Here is a 21,243-nt window from a genome sequence, read left to right as displayed (position 1 = left end):
CCAGATTTAGTTGAATTTATCAATGAAATCAATATACATGCTTTCCTGAGGTTCCAAACTGCACGGCCTGTTTTTTTCTCAAACACTCAGACTCTTAATCTCCAGGAAATCAATTCTTCGTTTAGTGTTGATGCCTAAATACGGGTTCCTGGCTTTTGATCTTTTCCACTGCAGTGGTGCTCGCCTTGGTCCGAGCTGAGGCTGCAATCAATGTTCTCCTACACGAGATGGAGCTGAAGAGCACAGTGCGCTGAGACTTGTGACAGCACGAAAAGACAAATAGAAGTTTGGGCAGAAGGTGCTTTTTTGTTTTGTTTTTAGAAAAAAAATGGAATACTACCTCGTTAGCAAATAAAAAATTATGAATGAAGAAATATAGCATACATCTTACTATCTGGAATGATGCATTATAATTCATCTGAAAGTTTAAACACAGATTTTAAATGCTTTAAAGGAGTAAGTAGATATCGAAATTCTGGCATTTCTCACTTCCTCACTTTGCTTATCAAAGCAAGGAATTATGAATTATGTCTCCCATAAATGGAAAAGAGATAGAAGATTTTTTTTTTTTTTTTTGCCTTTTAGGACCATACCCGCAGCATACGGAGGTTCCCAATCTAGGAATCTAATAGGGGCTACAGCTGCTGGCCTATGCCACAGCCACAGCAACGCAGGATACTTAACCCACTGAGGCCAAGGATCCAGTGGGCAACTTCATGGTTACTACTCAGATTCATTTCCACTGCACCACAACTGGAACTCCATGCATTATTATTATAAATGACTTTTCCCCTGTACTTAGGAAAGCTAAATTTACAATTATGATCTTGACTGATAACTTAAATCAGTTACTTTGTTGAGCCAGTGATGGCAAAAAATGTGTAAAGTGTTTTGCAAAATTTGTCATGAAAATAGTATTAGAAATAGCAAAACACCGTGCAAGCAGACTAGGAAGCATTTCTTTAGCTCATAAATAAGGTTGAAAGAGAACTGAGGAATGAAAGTAGTTAACTATTTTTGTCTCATCAAAAATCTAAGTAAGGGAGTTTCCATCGTGGGGGTTAAGAACCCAACATAGTGTCTGTGGGGATGTGAGTTCGATCCCTGGCCTCTCTCAGTGTGTTAAGGATCCAGTGTTGCCACAGGCTTTGAGGTGCGTCACAGATGGAGCTCAGATCCTGCATTGCTGTGGCTATGGCATAGGCCGGCAGCTGCAGCTCCGATTCTACCCTTAGCCAGGGGACTTCCATATGCTGCAGGTGTGGCCCTAAAAAGAAAAAAAATCTAAGTTAGAGAACACTTAAAATATTGGTAGTGTTGATAGATAACAGGTTTTCTAGTTTAGGTAGCAGTTCAAGATACAGGGTCCATTTTGGAGTTTCTGTCATGGTGCAGCAGAAACAAATCCAACTTGGAACCATGAGGTTACAAGTTTGATTCCTGGCCTTGCTCAGTGGGTTAAGGATCCAGCGTTGCTGTGGCTGTGGCACAGGGCAGCAGCTGTAGCTCCGATTAGACCCCTAGCCTGGGATCCTCCATATGCCGAGGGTGTGGCCCTAAAAAGAAAAAAAAAAAAAAAGATACAGAGTCTGTTTGGAATAAAATATAAAACCACCTGTTTTAGGAGTTCCCGTCGTGTGCAAACCCAACTAGCATCCATGAGGATGGGGTTCAATCCCTGGTCTTGCTCAGTGAGTTAAGGATCCGGCCTTGCCATGAGCTGTGGTGTAGGCTGGTGGTTTCAGCTCTGATTGGACCCCTAGCCTGGGAACCTCCATATGCCACGTGGGTGTGGCCCTCCCCAAAAAAGATGCACACACACACACAAAAAAAACCACCTGCTTTATTTTGTGTGTGTGTGTAATAACAAGCAAACTTTGAAAAATAATTACATCACACACAACTAAAACATGACAAACAAAAACATTATGAAATAGTGTTTCAAAGATTTTAAATGCTGTCAGATATTTGTAGTTTGTATATTTCAGTGGTCGTTAATATAGTTTTCACATGTACTGCTTTGTGGTTTTCCAATTAAGTATTTAAATACAAATATAATTCCGGAAGTATTTTCAAAACTCATGCCAAGGAGTTCCTGTTGTGGCACAGCGGAACAAATCCAACTAGTAACCATGAGGTTGCAGGTTCAATCCCTGGCGTCACTCAGTGGGTTAAGGATTTGGCGTTGCCGTGAGCTGTGGTGTAGGTCGCAGACTCGGCTGCATTCTGCTTTGCTGTGGCTGTGACGTAGGCTAGGAGCTATAGCTCCAATTCAACCCTGGCCTGGGAACTTCATATGCCATGAGTATGGCCCTAAAAAGCAAAAACAAAACAAAACAAAACAAAAAAAAACCTCATGCGTAGTTTTGTAACTGATGCAACAATTTTCAGTTTGGGGGAAAGTTTACATCCTAATTCAAAATATGAGGACTATCTGTTTCTCTGATACATGATACTTGAGCATTACCTGGAAGAGAAAACTGAATTTTAGGGGATATTGGCCTACCAAGTATGAGCAGATGAAATATTGAATTTAATTACAGCTTTAGTCCCTGCAGATTTACTTTACCATACCCAGAACTCCCTTTTAAAACAGAAGTTATGGGAGTTCCAGTTGTGGCTCAGCAGTAACACACCGGACTATTATCCATTAGGACTTGGGTTTGATCCCTAGTCCTGCTCAGTGGGTTAAGGATCCATCACTGCCCTGAGCTGTGGCGTAGGTTGCAGATGTGGCTCAGATCCTGTGTGGCTGTGGCTGTGGTGTAGGCTGTGTTCCCTAGTCTGGGAACATCCACGTGCTGCGGGTGTAGCCCTAAAAAGACTAAAATAAAACAAGTTATTTTGCCAGATTAAATACAAAATGCCTACCTAAATTTGAATTTCATATAGGTGATAGATAATTTTTTAGTATAGATATATTCCATGTAATATTTGAGACATATTTACACTAAGAAAAAAAATTGTTCTTGTCTATCCAAAATTCAGATGTAACTGGATGTCTTTCTTTTTTCACTTGCCAAATCTGGCTTCCCTACTGGACAGGATACCTGTGAATCCCACAGCAATAATAACAATGATCATTTACAGGTACTTAAGTCCTAGGCCCTGAACTACTTTCTTAGTGTGATTTAGTTCTTAATCTTCACAAATACCTTAAGAAGGAGGTATTAGTTCCCTAATTGTGCAAATGAGGAAACTGAGGTTTAGAGAAATTAAGTAACTCACCCATTGTCAAAAAGAAACAACAGTGCAGTGATTCAATACACATCTCTCCTCCACCACCCAGTACTGCCTCCACCTTGAAAGTTGGCAGAGCTCTGGGGAAACTTCAGAAAGCTTAAGGAGGCACAATGAGGGAAATGGTTGTAACAGGCCACAGCTTAAGTATGCTCTCCAGTAAGCAGAATCCATTTTCTACTTTCTGAGGGCATAAACAAGACATTTTGGCTTTTCATTTGCTAAAACTCCTCATTCATTCCTGAATTTCAGAATCATGTATATGGGGGAAAAAAGTATTTCAGTTCGCAAAACAGCACCTTATTTATAACTTAGTGTTATAACTATGACTAAATTACTGAAAGACCATTGTCCCTCAGAGAATAGATATTAGGAAATTTCCTTAGAAATAGAATTATCAGCTTTCCCATTGTGGCTTATTGGGTTAAGAACCCGACTAGTATCCATAGGACACAGGTTTGATCCCTGGTCTCAGTGGGTTAAGGATCTGGTATTGCCATGAGCTATGGTGTAGCTCACAGACTCTGCTTGGATTCTGCATTGTTGTGGCTATGGCATAGGCCCGAAGCTACAGCTCTGACTAGACGCCTAGCCCAGGAACTTCCGTATGCTGCAGTTGCCCCTACAAAGGGAGAAAAAAAAAAATAGGGCAGTAAAAAAATTTTTTTAAGTGGGGGCAATAAGTCAACTACATTCCAATAAAAAAAGTTTATTTAAATGGGGACAGACTAGGCAGTTTTCTTGATGCATATTTTTCCAGTTAGTTGAAAAATAACCAGAAGAAGATATAGATGTAATGTTTTCAAAAGAACTTTTTTTCCCCCATCTTTTTAGGGTCTCACCCTTGGCATATGGATGTTTCTAGGCTACGAGTCAAACTGAGCTGTAGCCGCCAACCTATACCATAGCTTACTGCAATGCTGGATCCTTAACTCACTGAGCAAGGCCAGGGATTGAACCTGAGTCCTCATGGATGCTAGTCAGATTCGTTTCCACTGAGCCATGATGGGAACTTCACAAAAACTATTTTTTTTAAAAAACGGAACTATTGTGAAACAGATAATTCTGTTATCTAGAACTTAAGAAAAAAATTCTTTTGTATTCTAATTAGTAAACTTCAGTAAATTTTTGAAGTTAATTGTAGCCATAAAACAAGGACAGGTATATACTATATGTGAGTGTGTGTGTGTATCTGAGACAAAAAGTTATTGAAAAGTTAAAATATCAATTCTTGGAGTTCTGTTGTGGCTCAGCGGAAACAAATCAGACTAGGAAACATGAGGTTGCGGGTTCGATCCCTGGCTTCCCTCAGTGGGTTAAGGATCTGGCGTTGCCGTGAGCTGTGGTGTAGGTTGCAGGTGTGGCTCAGAGCTGGCGTTGCTGTGGCTATGGTAGAGGCTGGTGACTACAGCTCCAATCCACCCCCTAGCCTGGGAATCTCCATATGCCATGGGTGCAGCCCTAAAAAGACATAAATAAAAATAAATAAATAAATGAATAAATAGTGTCAAACAAACAATCAATTCCTGTAATAATAATATAAAAAAATCAACATAAGACCTGAAAGAAGATGTCAATCAATGGAATTTCCTGGAGTGTAGAGCATAAAAATAAAAGGCAAGAAACACTGTGTTTTTAAAAGTCCAAAGACTATCTAGGTTCAATTCAGTAGGGACAAGAGTCAATTAATAGTTCCAGAAGGAGACAAGAAAATGCAACAGATAAAATAATGTGAGAAATATAGGAAAAAAATATTCCTAGAGTTAAGGAAAAATAGGAGCCTTCAGACTGAAAGGACTTACTGATGCCAAGCAAAATAAATAAATATAGACCATACTTCACCATAATCTTGTGGTTTTTATAGGACATCAAATACTAAGAGAAGAGCCTAAAAGTTTCCAGAGAACAAACAACAGATCAGCTACAACAGGTCAATGAAAACCTGACTGGCATCAGTCTTCTCATCAACAACACTCAGTGTCAGAAGACGGTTGGAGCATTGCCTGCATGGTTCTGAGATTCAGAATCCCATACCCAGCTAAGCTATCAGCTATAAGGGTAAAGTGAAGACATGTGCAGACATGTAAGTGCTCAAAAAGTCCCCCTCTCACAAATCCTTTCTGAAAACATCAACTAAGAATGGACTAGTAAAAAGAAAAAGGAATCTAAGAAAGAAAAACTTGAGATGCAAGAAACACTGGTCCTAACCCAGGGGTGCAATGAAGGGAAGGCCTAAAATAATAACTGTAGAGCAGGCCAAGAGAGCAACTGATTTTGAAGGGAGAAGCTGACGAAAGAGTGTTCAACTTCTGGTAGGACCTTCTATTATACTCTGTTGCTTCCTTAACGCAGAAATTCACCATCAAAAATATGCAGGTTTTGGAGTTTCCTCTGTGGCACGGTGGGTTAAGAATCAGACTGCATGGAGTTCCCATTATGGCACAGTGGAGGCGAATCCAACTAGGAACTATGAGATTGTGGGTTCGATCCCTGGTCTTGCTCAGTGGGTTAAGGATCCGGCATTGCCATGAGCTGTAGGTGGTGTAGGTGGCAGACTTGGCTCAGATCTTACCATTACTGTGGCTGTGGCATAGGCTGGCTGTGGCTATGGCTCTGATTAGACCCCTAGCCTGGGAACTTCCATATGCTGCAGGTGGGGCCCTAGAAAGACAAAAAGATAAAAAAAATCAGACTGCAGCAACTTGGGTGGCTGCAGAGGTGCATGTTCCTTTGATCCCTGGCACAGGGCAGTGGGATAAATCATCCAGTGTTGCTGTAGCTGCAGTGGAGATCACAGCTGCAGCTTGGATTCAATCCCTGGCCCAGGAACTTCCATATGGCACAGGTATACCCATTAAAAAAAAAATTTCCGTTTTTTTTTTGTTTTTTTTTTTAAGAAACAAAGTTGTTTAATTTTTTGGCTGCCCTCACTGCATGCAGAAGTCCTAGGTCAGGGATCAAACCCAGCCACAGCAATGACAATGAGCCACAGAAGTGACAACACCAAATCCTATCTCCTAGGCCATCAGGGAGCTCCTAAAGAAATTAGTTTAAAATGGACCTCTGTAAACCTGGAAAATCATGATTCTCCAGAAATTCTACTTAAAAAAAATGTTGACCCTCAGAGATCAGGAATAATTAATGGTGGTAAACAAAATACTTTCCATATCCTGAAGTCTAGGGCATCCTTCAATGAATAAGGAAATGTGGGCTAGAAGAATAGCAGGTCCTATCTTTCCATATTTCATCTTTATTTGAACAAAGATATCTCACAAATAGTGATAAGGGCTCATTTCCTTCTATTCAAATAAGCTGTAGGCTTCTGGTGTGTTTGCCAGACAACTTCTGGGGCAAAGTTGGAGCAATTCAAAACTTGAATCCACTTTTCTAGTTGCCAGGATTGCGTTACCATAGCATTCATAGATGACTGATTGGAGTTCCCTTTGTGGCTCAGCAGGTTAAGGACCCAGCATTGTGAGGATGTGGTTTCCATCCCTGGCCTCGCTCAGTGGGTTAAGGAACTGGTGATGCCACAAGCGCATAGGTTGCAGGTGGGGCTCAGATCCAGTTGCCGTGGCTGTGGCATAGGCCCCAGCTGCAGGTCCAATTCAACTCCTAGCCTGGGAACTTCTATATGCTGCAGGAGCAGTGGTAAAAATAAAATAGAAAACAAAACAAAAAATCCCTGACTTATTATTTAAGCAGTCTCTTTTCCTTTCAGTTTGATGTTTTGTTTTTAGTGAAAAATAATTGTGTCAGAGAAGTGACTATGTTCTTTTAAGCAGGAACTCTCTGTCACAATCTAAGAGGAACATGAAGGAAAATTTAAATGTCACTTTAGGCAATATCGAAACATTATTTCCTAAGAGACTTAAGAATGTCTCTAGGGACATGGGAATTCAAGTTCCTTGATTCTAATTATTGTGTTGCAGCCAATTTACTATATGACCACAGCTACCATGGCTTAATTACTTTTACACAAATTCATTATCTCTAATGCATTGTGTACAAGTATATAATTCTGCCTTCCTGGGGATATTTTGAGGAAAATGAACTTTTGGCTAAATGACAGTTCGGGAATTAGGAAATCCCCATAAATGCATATTGTGTTTCAACATCCTGAAAATCCCATAAGCTTATATCTCCTAATGATCTTTCCATACCAAGAAACAGAAAGCAAACTCAAATTAACCTAAACAATAAGGAAAATTTAGATGAACATAGTGTAAAGTCTAGCTTTGAGAAAGTTTTAACCCAGGACCCAAATGAAGTTAATAAATCCTGGATTCTTACTTTCTTTTCTTTCTTTCTTTTTTTGGTCTTTTTGCCATTTCTTGGGCCGCTCTCACGGCATATGAAGGTTCCCAGGCTAGGGGTCTAATCGGAGCTGTAGCCACCAGCCTACACCAGAGCCACAGCAACACAGGATCCAAGCCTCATCTGTGACCTACACCACAGCTCGCGGCAACGCCAGATTGTTAATCCACTGAGCGAGGCCAGGGATGGAACCCGTAACCTCATGGTTCCTAGTCGGATTCGTTAACCACTGCGCCACGACGGGAACTCCTGGATTCTTACTTTACATTTGCTTCTATTATCTTAGAATTAGTTTCCAAATGCTTCTGGACCTATATATTTCCAGGTTTGAATCCAGCAGAAAAGAGAGACAGCATCATCAATAGTTTAAATAAAACACCAAAATGTAGGAGTTCCCGTCATGGCTCAGTGGCTAACAAATCTGACTAGGAACCATGAGGTTGCAGGTTCAATCCCTGGCCTCGATCAGTGGGTTAAGGATCCAGCGTTATTGTGAGCTGTGGTGTATGTCACAGACACGGCTCGGATCCCTCGTTGCTGTGGCTGTGGCTGTGGCTGTGGCTGTGGCTGTGGCTGTGGCTGTGGCTGTGGCGTAGGCCCGAGGCTACAGCTCTGATTAGACCCCTAGCCTGAGAACCTCCATGTGCCGAGGGTGCAGCCCTAGAAAAGACAAAAAAAACCCAACAACCCTCCAAAATGTAGTCTCATTGCCCATCCCCCTCTGCCCTGACTTGGGTACTGTGTTTGTCTAAACCAACTGTGAGATCCAGGGAGATGGGGTATACTGATGGGGTCAAGCCCAGGAGTGGGGGTGGGATCTGTCTCTCCCAAATGCATGGTCAGAAATTTAGAATAGGAGTTCCTGTTGTGACTAAGTGGGTTACAATCTGACTAGTATCCATGAGGATGAGGGTTCAAACCCTGGCCTCAGTGGGTTGGGAATGAGGCATTGCTGTGAACTGCAGCTCTGATTTGACCCCTAGCCTTGGAAATTCCATATGCCATTAGGTGCAGCCCTAAAAGAGAAAAAAAAAATTTAGAATAGTGTCAGGCAGAGGGAGGGGGGCATAAATTCTGCAGCCTTCTATGTAGTCTCTCTCTCTCTCTTTTTTTTTTTTTTTTTTGCCCTTTCTAGGGCCGCACCAGCAGCACATCCCAGGCTAGGGGTCTAGTCGGAGCTGTAGCTGCTGGCATTGGCCAGCAGCTACAGCAACGTGGGATCCGAGCGGCATCTGCAGCCTACACCACAGCTCGTGACAATGCCAGATCCTTAACCACTGAGCAAGGCCAGGGATCAAACCCACAACCTCATGGTACCTAGTCGGATTCGTTAACCATTGAGCCACGACAGGAACTCCCTACAGCCTTCTATTTAAATGCCTTCAAAAACTAGCATTTCAAAATATAGTCATTCTTACTTTCATTGATTTATTCAACTAACATTTCTTTAGGGCTCCCTCTGTGCGAGGGCATGACATCATTGTTTTCACTCCGTTTTCGGGTTCCCCATTAAGAGAAAGCACTAATAATTAGAACTCAGACTAGAGGCAGAGTTATGAGATAAAGAAACTGGTTTCCCAAGAACCCCCATATTTGGGGGGGGGGCTTATTTCTTACATTTTCAGTTTTCTGGGAAAGGAAGAGAAATAGCTGTCTCACCACTCACATACCCTACTCAGATACACCTTCTGACTCTATATTCACAATTGAGAGGTTAATAGACTCCTCTAAGCCCATTCACAAGCCCAGGTTAAGAACTCTTGGGTTATATGATCATCAAAATATATAAGTGATCCCCTTCTGGATATAAAATTTATAATGATACTGTGATTTGTTTTGGGTTTTTTGTTTGTTTGTTTTTTTAAAATTTTCTTTTTACAGCCATACCTGTGGCATATGGAAGTTCCCAGGCTAGGGGTTGAATTGGAGCTACAGCCACAGCCACAGCAATGCTGGATCTGAGGCCCATCTCTGACCTACACTGCAACTTGCTGCATTTTTGGTTCCTTAACCACTGAGCAAGGCCAGGCATCAAACATGCATCCTCATGGAGACTACATCTTGTTCTTAACCCGCTGAGCCACAAAGTGAACACCAATACTGTGATTTGATGGTGACATTTGAAACAGAATCTTGCTTTTCTGAGTGGCTGAGGAAAGATAAGCACATTCTACTTCTTGGGAGAGATCACCCTGACCTAAATGAAAGGGAGTGGTGGATACATCATACAGTGATTGGACTAGGTTCCCAAATACTGCTCAAGTCTAGGTGGAGTGAGATCAGAAAGCTTAATCTCTCTAGCATGTGGGTTATACAGAATAGGAAGGGATAGGAATTGTTCATATTATTTCTGATGTCCCACTGACTGAGTAACTGGAAGTGGCAAGAAAGATAACAAGCAAGGTTTGGGAAAACACTTACAGAAAGTACAACTTAAACATTTTCAACCATGCTTTGACTGTGCCTGCCCTGTTAATAAAGCACTCTGAAACTGGTACACATCTAGGATATCATGAAAAAAGGAAGGCCTTGGTGATTGTTGTACCATGGACTGGTGTTAATTTCTTGCTAATTCATTAGATCTGCAAACCTAGAGGATTTATTTATATTCCTTTTCTAGGGGCAAGACGTTTTTTGGTGGAGTTCCTGTTGTGGCTCAGTAGGTTAGAACCCAACCAACTTGTCTTTGTGAAGATGCGGATTCCATCCCTGTCCTAGGTCAGTGGGTTAAGGATCTGGCATTGCTGCAAACTGTGGTGTAGGTGGCAGAAGCAACTTGGATCACAAGTTTCTGTGGCTGCGGTGTAGGCCTCAGCTGCAGCTCCAATCCAACCCTGGGCCCAGTAACTTCCATATGCCCGGGTGTGGACGGAAAAAAAAAAAAAAAAAGATATATTTTGCTGTTTAACAGGTTGCTCTGATCCTCCTGCTGTAGACTTTGGGACTGTCTTGTTTGAGGGCAGGCTCACTGAAACTAAATTTGAAAGATGGGAGAGAAAGTGGAATAGAGAAGACACATTCAAAAAGTAGAGAAAGACAATAGCAGGCTTGATGATCCAACTTGGCAAAATAGTAGAAAAAGACATCCTTTGAAAATTTCACCAAGATTTGACAGTAAATATTTTAGTGGAAGTCCTTTGGGTATTGTGGAGGGAAAAATGGCAGACCATTGGAACAATAGGACCTTGTTTCTGAGACAATGCACATTGGCCGGAAGGAAGCTAAAGAGTTTAGTCCCCACCTTGACCCCATGCTCTTCTTCTGCAGGACATTCCCCCTAGAGCTTGGCTTCTGAGTTGACACTCCCCTCACTATCTGTAGCCTTGAGGGATGGATTCTCTCAGAAAGGCTAATCCCTGTAGAGATTACCTTCTTTCTGTGTTTCCCAGATTTACAGATAAAACTGATCCTCAAACAGGAGAACTTCGGAAGTTAGAAGTTAGGGCAAAGTGTTTCCTTGTATATCTTTGTAAGAGGGGCTTAGTTAGTGAATCCTCCTGCAGGCACTTTGGACTTCTTGGATGGGCCAGTCTTTTGAAGTGAGTGTGGTTTGATTCCTGAAGTTAATGTGGAGGTTGGAAGAGGGTTTACACACTTTGAACACAAAATGTTGTCTTCATAATTTTTTCCAGAGTCAGCTCCTTTTTGACCTAGTAGATCAATTGGTCTTCTGGAGTTCCCATCGTGGCTCAGCAGTTAATGAACCTGACTAATATCCATGAGGATGTGGGTTCAATCCCTGGCCTCACTCAGCAGTTTAATGATCTGGCATTGCCATGAGCTGTGGTGTAGGTCGCAGACACGGCTTGGATCTGGTGTTGCTGTGGCTGTGGTGTAGGCCGGCAGCTGCAGCTCTGATTTGATCCCTATCCTGGGAACCTCCATATGCCACTGGTGTGGCCCCCAAAAGACAACAACAACAAAGACATAGGCCTTCATCTGAAAGCAGTAATCTGTTAGCCTTTTCTAACTGCAGTTGGGGTTCTAAGGAAGCAGGTCATTTGTCCAGTGCAATGAACTTATATTAGAGCTTTTCCTTGCCTTCTGACCACTCTCATTTTCCACCTCCAGGCTGAGGTCTGCCTTCCACTCTAGTGATGAGGCTTGTAGGCAGGAAGTTCCGGAGCCCTGATGGGAAATTCACTGGCTCAGGACAGAGTTGGTCTTGCTCTTTCCTGTGACTGCCTCGACTTTGGTTTCTGGATTTCTAGAAACCAATAAGTTTTCTAGTAAAAAAGACCTGCCTATCTTCTTGCTCCTGGCTGACCCTTGACTGTTCCCAATTCCCTGGTAATTACGTTTCCCTCCCAGTTTCACAGGGAAGTTATTGTCCTCTGTTCCCTTCAGTAATTTTTTTTTTTTTCAGTCCCTGCCCATGACATGCCGAAATTCCAGAGCCAGGGATTGAATCTGTGCCACAGCTGCAACCTGAGCCACAGCAGTGACAACACCGGATCCTTAACCTGCTTAGCCACCAAGGGAACTCCCTGACTAATAACTAAATTTGTTTGACCTTGACTCCTAAACCCCTACAACTGAGTTATCTCATACATTTCACCCCTCTTTGGCATGGAATAATTAATCGAACATAGATGTAAGAGTGTTCACCTTTTCATTTGGGGCATATATTCTACTTAGCTTTAGTTCTTTGTTTTGTTTTTTCTCTTTATGGCTGTACCTGCAACATATGGAGGTTCCCAGGCCACAGGTCTAATCAGAGCTGCAGATACCAGCCTATGCCACGTCATAGCAATGCCAGATCTGAGCTGTGTCTGTGACCTATGCCACAGCTTGCATCAAACTGGACCCTCAACCCACCAAGGGAGGCCAGGGATTGAACACACATCCTCACGGAGACTACATCAGGTTCTTAACCCGCTGAGCCACAAGGAAAACTACTTTTTTTTTTTTTTTAATAATCAGAAAACTCCACACCTGAGCTGTTAAACTTATTGAATGCCCTGAATCTCACTGAAAACAACTCATTAACTTGCTACCAACTGACAAATACAGAAGATGGGCTGAAAAAAGACTGGACAATTACCTAACACTTCATAAGTGGGAAGAAACTTAACTACCAGTATAATAAGGATAACAAGCACTGCAAATATTTCAGTAAAATCTGAGCCAGTTAAAACAGCTAAATGGGATCAAGAGTCCCATTTAGGAGTTCCCTGGTGGCTCAGCAGGTTAAGGATCCAGGGACCTTAAAAAGCAAAAAAAAAAAAAAAAAAGAATCATAGGCATAACAATTGCCATGATCATCTCATCATTTAAAAGAGAAGAAAAAATGAACATGGATATACTCTGTTTTGTCTCTAAGTTTTCTCGGCCGAAAAAAATGATTCAACTTTGCCAATAAGAATTTGTTTGGAGCTACTTTCTTTTTTTTTCTGTCTTTTTTTAGGGCCATATCCACAGCATATGGAAGTTCCCAGGCTAGGGGTCTAATCAAAGCTGCAGCTGCTGGCCTACACCACAGCCACAGCCACAGCAACAGCAACTTGGGTTCTGAACTACATTTGCAACCTACACCACAGCTCACAGCAAAACCAGATGCTTAACCCACTGAGTGAAGCCAGGGATTGAACCTGCATCCTCATAGGTACTAGTGGGGTTCATTACTGCTGAGCCATAATGGGAACTCCTGGAGCTACTTTCTTAAAAAGAAGGATTTCTGTTTCTCTTTCATCAGTGAAATGGTTCAATAGACCAATTGCAGTATAGGGTTTACAAGACAAAATTCCTTTTAGAAATGATATTTGAAAGTATCTAGTTGTACTAAGAGGATTATATAAGACCAACACATGTCAAATTAGCTGTAAAGCTTTTCAACTTTGTCTGGGTTCTGAACCCAATGATATTACCTCGGGTGTTTTATGCTGTATGTGTTTGATAGAGCTCAAGTATTTTAGTTAGGCTGTTCTCAGCTGCCTTTTACCAACAAAATAAAAGTGGTTTATAGACCAAGAATATATTTTTCTTTTCTTTTCTTTCTTTTTTTTTTGTCTTTTTGCCATTTCTTGGGCCACTCCAGCGGCATATGGAGGTTCCCAGGAAAGGGGTCGAATCGGAGCTGTAGCCAGCAGCCCACACCACAGCCATGTCTGCAACCTACACCACAGCTCACAGCAATGCTGGATCCTTAACCCACTGAGCAAGGCCAGGGATCGAACCCACAACCTCATGGTTCCTAGTTGGATTCGTTAACCACTGTGCCACGACGGGAACTCCAGACCAAGAATACATTTTTCTCTGGGAGGGCCCAGAGTTATTTCAACATTCAACAACATCATGGAGAATCCAATTCATTCTCGGTGGGTCAGCCAACAGTTCTCTCGGGTGTCATATGATGGCTGCAACAGGTCTACAGGGACATGTCTCCAAGCAGGGAGGGGGGAGCAGTGTGTCCTCACACCTCCCTCTCATTATTAGAGAAGAAAACCTTTCCCCAAAGCACATACCTTTCTTTCCCCTTCTTTCACTGATCAGAACTTCGTCCTATGGTACCTTTCACTGAAAATTGATAATCTGCCATTGGCAAAGTTTCCACATTTTACTAAACCATGGAACATTTCCCAGTACATGGGGTTTATCTCCTCCTTGAAATCTTGGTAGTACTCAATCTTATGGGCCATGTTATGTTTTTTTTTGTTTGTTTGTTTTTTAAGGTAGACCTTTGACTACTTATTTCTTATGTTAACACTGGTGTTAATATGAGTAATATCAAGCTTTCTATTTATTTAGTCAAGTTTGGTAATTTGCATTTTTTCTAGAAAGTCATTTCCCTTGGCCTGGATTTTTTTTTTTTTTTTTTTAATATGGTCTTTTTTGGGGCTACACCTGCAGCAAATGGAAGTTCCCAGGCTAAGGGTCTAATCAGAGCTGTAGGTGCAGGCTTAAACCACAGCCACAGCAATGCCGGATCTGGGCCATGTCTGTGATCTACACCACAGCTTGCAGCAATGCTGGTCCTTAACTCACTGAGCAAGGCCAGGACTCGAACTCACATCCTCATGGTAACTAGTCAAGTTTGTTACCGCTGAGCCACTAGAGAAACTTCATGGATTTTTTTTTTTTTTTTTTGTCTTTTTAGGGCCACACCTGCAGCATATGGAGGTTCCCAGACTAGGGGTCCAATCAGCGCTGTAGCTGCTGGCCTATACCACAGCCACAGCAACGCCAGATCCAATCTGTGTCTGTGACCTACACCACAGCTCACAGCAATGCCAGATCCCTAACCCACTGAGCAAGGCCAGGGATAGAACCTGCATCCTCATGGATCCTAGTCGGGTTCATTAAGAGCTGAGCCATGATGGGAACTCTAGGAAATCCTGGATTTTAAAGTCATTGGAATGAAGCTATATAAGCATTTTAAAAAGATTTTAAATCACTGCATCCTGTTTCTATCCTAATGTTATTATGTCTTTTTCTTTTCTGGAACATAATTGCCAAAGGCTTTCTATGTTTTGATCTTGTCAAAGCATAGAAGATAAAGGTATCGTTTTTAGTGTTCTATTTCATATTATCTGTTTTATCTTTATTAATTCCTTCCTTCTACCTACTTTGGTTTATTTTTTATTTCTTCTAGTTTCTAAAGTTGAATGCTAAGTTCACTTATTTTCAGCCTTTCTTGCTTGCTAACATCTGGATTTAACACCATAATTTGTTCTCTGAGAAACTATTTTTGTTATGATTCAGAGTTGAGATGCTTTGTTCCCATTGTTGCTGATTAGTTGAGATGCTTTGTTCCCATTGTTGCTGATTTCTAAATAATTTTATGCCCCACCCTATGGGAGAATTACACTTCCTTATCCCATTGATCCTAGACTTGGCCATACAATTTATACTTTAGCCAGTAAAATATGAATAGAAGTGAAGCCCACATTTTGCTGGTCACAGTGTGGTTCTATCATCTTTCTTTTCCTTTGACCAAAAGATCAGCAAAGTCCTAAACAGATCTGCCCCTTCAGTTTGAAGGTGGCAAGACAACCTGGGATAGTGATGTAGCATGTGAGAAATAATTTTTTGTTTTTGTAAGACTTGTATTTGCCAAGGAGGTTGTAGGGAGGGAAGAATTGGGAGTTTGAGATTGCAGAGGCAAACTAGGGTGGATAAAAAGTAAGATCCTACTGCATAGCACAGGGATCTGTATTCAGTATCCTGTGATAAACCAAAATAGAAAAGAATATGAAAAAGAATATATGGGAGTTTCTCTTATGGTGCAGTGGAAACGAATCTGACTAGTATCCATGAGGACTAGGATCCATGAGGTTCCATCCCTGGCCTCGCTTACTGGGTCAGGGATCCAGTGTTGCCATGAGCTGTGGTATAGGTTGAAGTCGCAGCTTAGATCCCTCGTTGCTGTGGTGTAGGCCAGCAGCTGCTACAGCTGGGAACTTCCATAAGCAGTGAACTTCCATAAGCCGTGAGTGCGGCCCTAAAAAAAAAAAAAAAAAAAGAATAAGAATATTTATATGTATAACTAATCACTTTGCTATAGAAATTAACACAACTTTGTAAATCAGCTATACTTCAATAAAATTTAAAAAAAAATTTTGTTGTTCTTCTAATCTCCTGATGCAGGTGTTCCCATTGTGGCTCAGCAGGTTAAGAACCTGACTAGTATCCATGAGGAGGTGGGTTCCATCCCTGGTCTCATTCAATGGGTTAAAGATCTGGAGTTGCCAAAAGCTGCCGTGTAGGTTGAAGAAGCAGCTTGGATCCTGCGGTGCCCTAGCTGTGGCATAGGCCAGCAGCTGCAGCTCTAATTCGACCCCTAGCCGGGGAACTTCCATATGTCACAGTTGTGGCTCTAAAAAAAAAATAAAATAAAAATTTAAAAAATAAAAAATAAACTCCTGATGTAGCTATAAATACTTCAGCACGTATTTCTAAATAGGAACACCCTTGGCGTTCCTGTTGTGGCGCAGCGGAAACAAATCCGACTGGGAAACATGAGGCTGCAGGTTTTATCCCTGGCCTCGCTCAGTGGGTTAAAGATCTAGGTGTTGCTGTGAGCTGTGGTGTAGGTCGAAGATGCAGCTCAGATCTGGCGTGGCTGTGGCTGTGGCTGTGGCTGGCAGCTATAGCTCCGCTTCGACTCCTAGCCTGGGAACTTCCATATGCTGTGGGTGCAGACCTAAAAAGCAAAAAAAAAATTTAAAAAAAAGAATAAGAACATCTTTCTATATAGCCAAAAATAACTTTTCACATCAAAAAAAATTAATTAATTAAAAATTAAGTGATTTCTTAATACATATTTGAATTAACTTTTTTTTTGCTTTTTAGGGCTCCACCCAAGGCATATGGAGGTTCCCAGGCTAGGGGTCCAATCAGAGCTACAGCTGCCAGCCTACACCATAGCCACAGCAATGCCAGATCCGAGCAGCATCTGTGACCTACACCATAGCTCACAGCAATGCCTGATCCTTAACCCACTGAGGGAGGCCAGGGATCGAACCTGCAACCTCATGTTTCCTAGTCAGATTCGTTTCCACTGCACCATGATGGGAACTCCAGAATTTCTTTTTTTGGCTCCTTTGTTGCTTCCCCCTATTGTTGTTTAGCCCTATATCCCCCACATTTCAGTAAATAGATATAAACATTTGGTTAGATTCAAGTTAAACATTTTTGGCTAGAATGCGACATGTGTGATAGTATGTGCTTTGCCTTATATCACATCAAAAGACACATGGTTGGTTATCTCGCCATTAGTCATGCTAATGGGATAGAGGACCACTAGGTTTAGGTGGGAGCAGCCTGATCCCTCTATTATAGTTATGTTTTTATCTCTTGTGACCAAAAACTGACCCAAACTTGATCATTTTGACACTATTTGAATAATAAGTACCCACCCACAGAGGTTTTGATAACAATTGATAATCCTTGCTTGAATCAATCATTTCATTAGGGACTAAAATGACTCCTCTGTAGAGCTTCCCCTTCTCCATAGAGCCATTTGGTTTCTGCATTAGAGTTGCTATTGGAAAGGCAAGATAAATGGTTAATACTTTCTTCTTTGTTATCTACTTTCAATGTAAAGAGTTGGTTCAAGAGTGACAAATGAGTTTTCCCCTGGATTTCTCTTGTCATTATGTGCTTCTGGATTCTCTGAGATTTGATGTGTTTCAATCAATCATGTATTCCTCTTTTCTATGTTCTAATTGTTGATCAAACCCATATCATGGCAGTGACCTGAGCCGCTGCAGCGACAACGCCAGGCTCTTAACCCACTGGGCCGCAAGGGAATTCCTCTAATGGTTTCTAATACAATCCTTAATGAAATTAATGATTCTAGTAGAAAGCTTCACATGGCAAAACCGAAGCAAAGAAACCCAAGTTGTTGGACTCAGTAAGTCAATGGAAATTTCGCCAAGGAGAAAAGTGAGAATAGATAGTCAGAACAGAGCCATAGCTTTCCATTTTCCTGAGACAGATTCATGGGTATTACTATGAACAAGAGGGATCTGATTTTCCCCTCTGGATAACAACCCAAAGAATGGAAAGCCAGAGGCAGCTTTAGTTTGCAGAGAAAATCACCTTCACGGAACCAAGAATCACTACCATTTATCAGATATACCAAAATACCCAAACTATTTCCACCAGCTCTTGATCTGGAGCCAGGGGTGATGGGTTTATCTCTGGAATGTAGGCAGCAAACACCATAGGGAAAATCAGTTTATCGATCAATCACATCCCCATTAAACATATAGCTGGGCTGGTGAAATAAAGAGCTGCTTAACGTATCTCCAGTGATTTACAATCCATTTGGGAAAACTCATTCAGTTAGCAAGTATTTATGGATGAGATGAGATGATGCAGTGCTAAATGTTAGCTATCAAACCATCAGTACAACTGAGATTCATAAGAAGGAGGAATCCTTTCTAGCTGCAGAGGTCAGAGGAGTTTCATTGAATGAGACGAGGTTGGAATGAGGCCCTAAAACCTGAAAAGTAGTTTACTGTAAGAAGCTGTGCATTGGGAAGGCAGGCACCAGCTGGACAGGGCAGAGAGTTTTATACAGGACCCTAGGGAAATAAACTTTAAATTGTGGGTTAGGACTAGGTGACGTCGGCTCTCAAATTCATGGTTAAAAATTTAGATGGGATTTTCTAAGTAATAGGAAACTAAAATGTGGTTTTCAGCTTGAGGGGGAGGAATTAAAGGCCAGGTTTTCAAATGTAAGTGATCAGGCTCAGAAATACGCCCTCTCCCTCCCTTCCTGGTCTCTTACCTTCTCCCTCCCTCCTTTACATTTACTCTTAACTAATGGGGAAGAACTGCTGAGAAAATGTTAAATGAAAAATAAAAACCACGTGCAGAGAAGTGTGGTCATTTTCTTCCATTTGCCTAAGATTTTAGACACGGAGAATATTCTGGAGAACCCAAGAGCCGCTGTTGTCTGTGGCCACTACCCAGGAGAGAAATGGGGTACCTTATACTCTGAGTCAGTGGTTACAGTGATTCTGTGATAAAATGAGCTACATGAGGAAGCTGTACTTCATCTCATTTTGGTTCAGTTTAGTTTTTATTTTATTTTTTTGTCGTTTGGTATTTTTAGGGCTGCACCCATGGCATATGGAGGTTCCCAGGCTAGGGGTTGAATCGGAGTTGTAGCCCCTGGCCTACACCACAGCCACAGCAACACAGGGTCTGAGCCACATCTGCGACCTACACCACAGCTCACAGCAATGCTGGATTCTTAACCCACTGCACGAGGTCAGGGATCGAACCCTCAACCTCATGGTTCCTAGTCAGATTTGTTTCCGCTGCACCACGACAGGAACTCTGGGCACTCCACATTTTAAAGGACTGTCTAGAGAGCTCCTTAGTTTCTGGGGTGAGACCTGAAGAGTGACTTGTGGGATGTCCCCTCTGGAAAGCAAACAATGATACAGAGCACAGATTTAGTTCTATTCCCAGAAAGTTCTGCTTAAATATTTTATTATAGACAACATAAACAAAAGCCTTTGAGTCTCTGCACTGGAAATGGTGCAAAAAAAAAAAAAAAAGGAACATGAGAAGGACTGCCCAACATCTCCCATTATTTTGCCATTTATATACAAAGTCCCTATTAGGCAATAGGAAAAAGTTCTCTGTGCAATTTCATCAACAGCAATCTGGAAAGTAGCCACACCCTCCTCTTAGGACTTCCCTCTTCCCACACAAAGTTTTTCCTTTTGATAGTGAGATTTTTTACTCTATTTATAGAACTGTGCGCTCCTTTCTCCAACTATAGTCTATGATTACATCAATTTCCATCTTTGGAGTTCCCATTGTGGCAGAGCAGAAACGAATCCAACTAGGAACCATGAGATTGAGGGCTCGATCCCCAGCCTCACTCAGTGGGTTAAGGATCCAGTGTTGCTATGAGCTGTGGTGTAGGTCATAGACATGGCTTGGATCTGGTGTTGCTGTGGCTGTGGTGTAGGTTGGCAGGTGTAGCTCTGATTAAATCCCTAGCCTGGGAATCTCCAAATGCCTCAGGTGCACCCCTAAAAAGAAAAAAAAATCAATTTCCATCCTTTCTTCTAAATGGCAACATAAATGTTCATGGAACCAGTGAATTTTGCTAGTGAATCATGTCCTAGAACAAGAGCAGAGCTAACAGATTGCTTTCATTTATCTGAGGGCAAGGGAGTTTCCATAGTGGCTCAGGAGTTAGCAAACCCAACTAGCATCCATGAGGATGCTGGTTCGATCCCTGGCCTTGCTCAGCGGGTTAAAGATCCAGTGCTGAGGTGAGCTGTGGTGTAGATTGCAGATGCGGCTCGGATCCCATGTGGCTGTGGCTGTGGTGTAGGCTGGCGGCTTTAGCCATAGTTGGACCCCTAGCCTGGGAACCTCCATATGCTGCGGGTGTGGCCCTAAAAAGACAAAAGACAATTAAAAAAAAAAAGTCTGTGGCAAGGTCAGATGAAGACACACACAAAGGAAAGTAAATACACAAAGGAAGACGATATAAACAAAGGAGAAACCAGTATGCTTTTAGTACTACATTAGAAAATATTTAACATATTCATTTCTATACGCCAGATAATTTACAGGTATTTTAGTATTTAATACAACAACCCCTATAAGTATTATTATTATCCCTATAAGGAAATCTCAAACAGAGTGGTTAAATAACTTACTTATGGTCACATACTGAACCCTAGTCTCTGGTTAAAGACACTGCTTCCCTGGAAACCCTTTCAGGAGGGGGCTTTTTGGCTTTTTTTTTCTCTTCTCCACACCTTGGAGCCTTGGGCCTGGGAGTGGGAGAGGTGTCTTTCTCCTGATTGCTACTTCAAGGTTCATTGTCCCTCTCTCCTCAAAAGCTCATAGCTCTGAAGTACCTTATCAGACTCTACTTACTAAATACTCCTCTTTTTGGAATCAACTGTAGACCCTAGGGGGTCTTTTTTTTTTTTTTTTCTTTTTCTTTTTACAGCTGCACCTGCAGCATATGGAAGTTCCTGGGCCTGGGGGTAAATCAGAGCTGCAGCTGCCAGCCTACACCACAGCCACAGCAATGGCAACACCAGATCCGAGCCACATCTGTGACCTATGATGCAGCTTGTGGCAACACCAGATCCTTAGCCCACTGAGCAAGGCCAGGGATTGAACCCGCATCCTCATGGACATTATGTTGGGCTCTTTTTTTGATTTTTGTCTTTTTGCCTTTTCTAGGGCTGCTCCTGC

This window comes from Phacochoerus africanus, chromosome 1 (genome assembly GCF_016906955.1).
Source record: "Phacochoerus africanus isolate WHEZ1 chromosome 1, ROS_Pafr_v1, whole genome shotgun sequence".
Taxonomy (NCBI): domain Eukaryota; kingdom Metazoa; phylum Chordata; class Mammalia; order Artiodactyla; family Suidae; genus Phacochoerus; species Phacochoerus africanus.
This window is presented reverse-complemented; position numbering follows the sequence as displayed.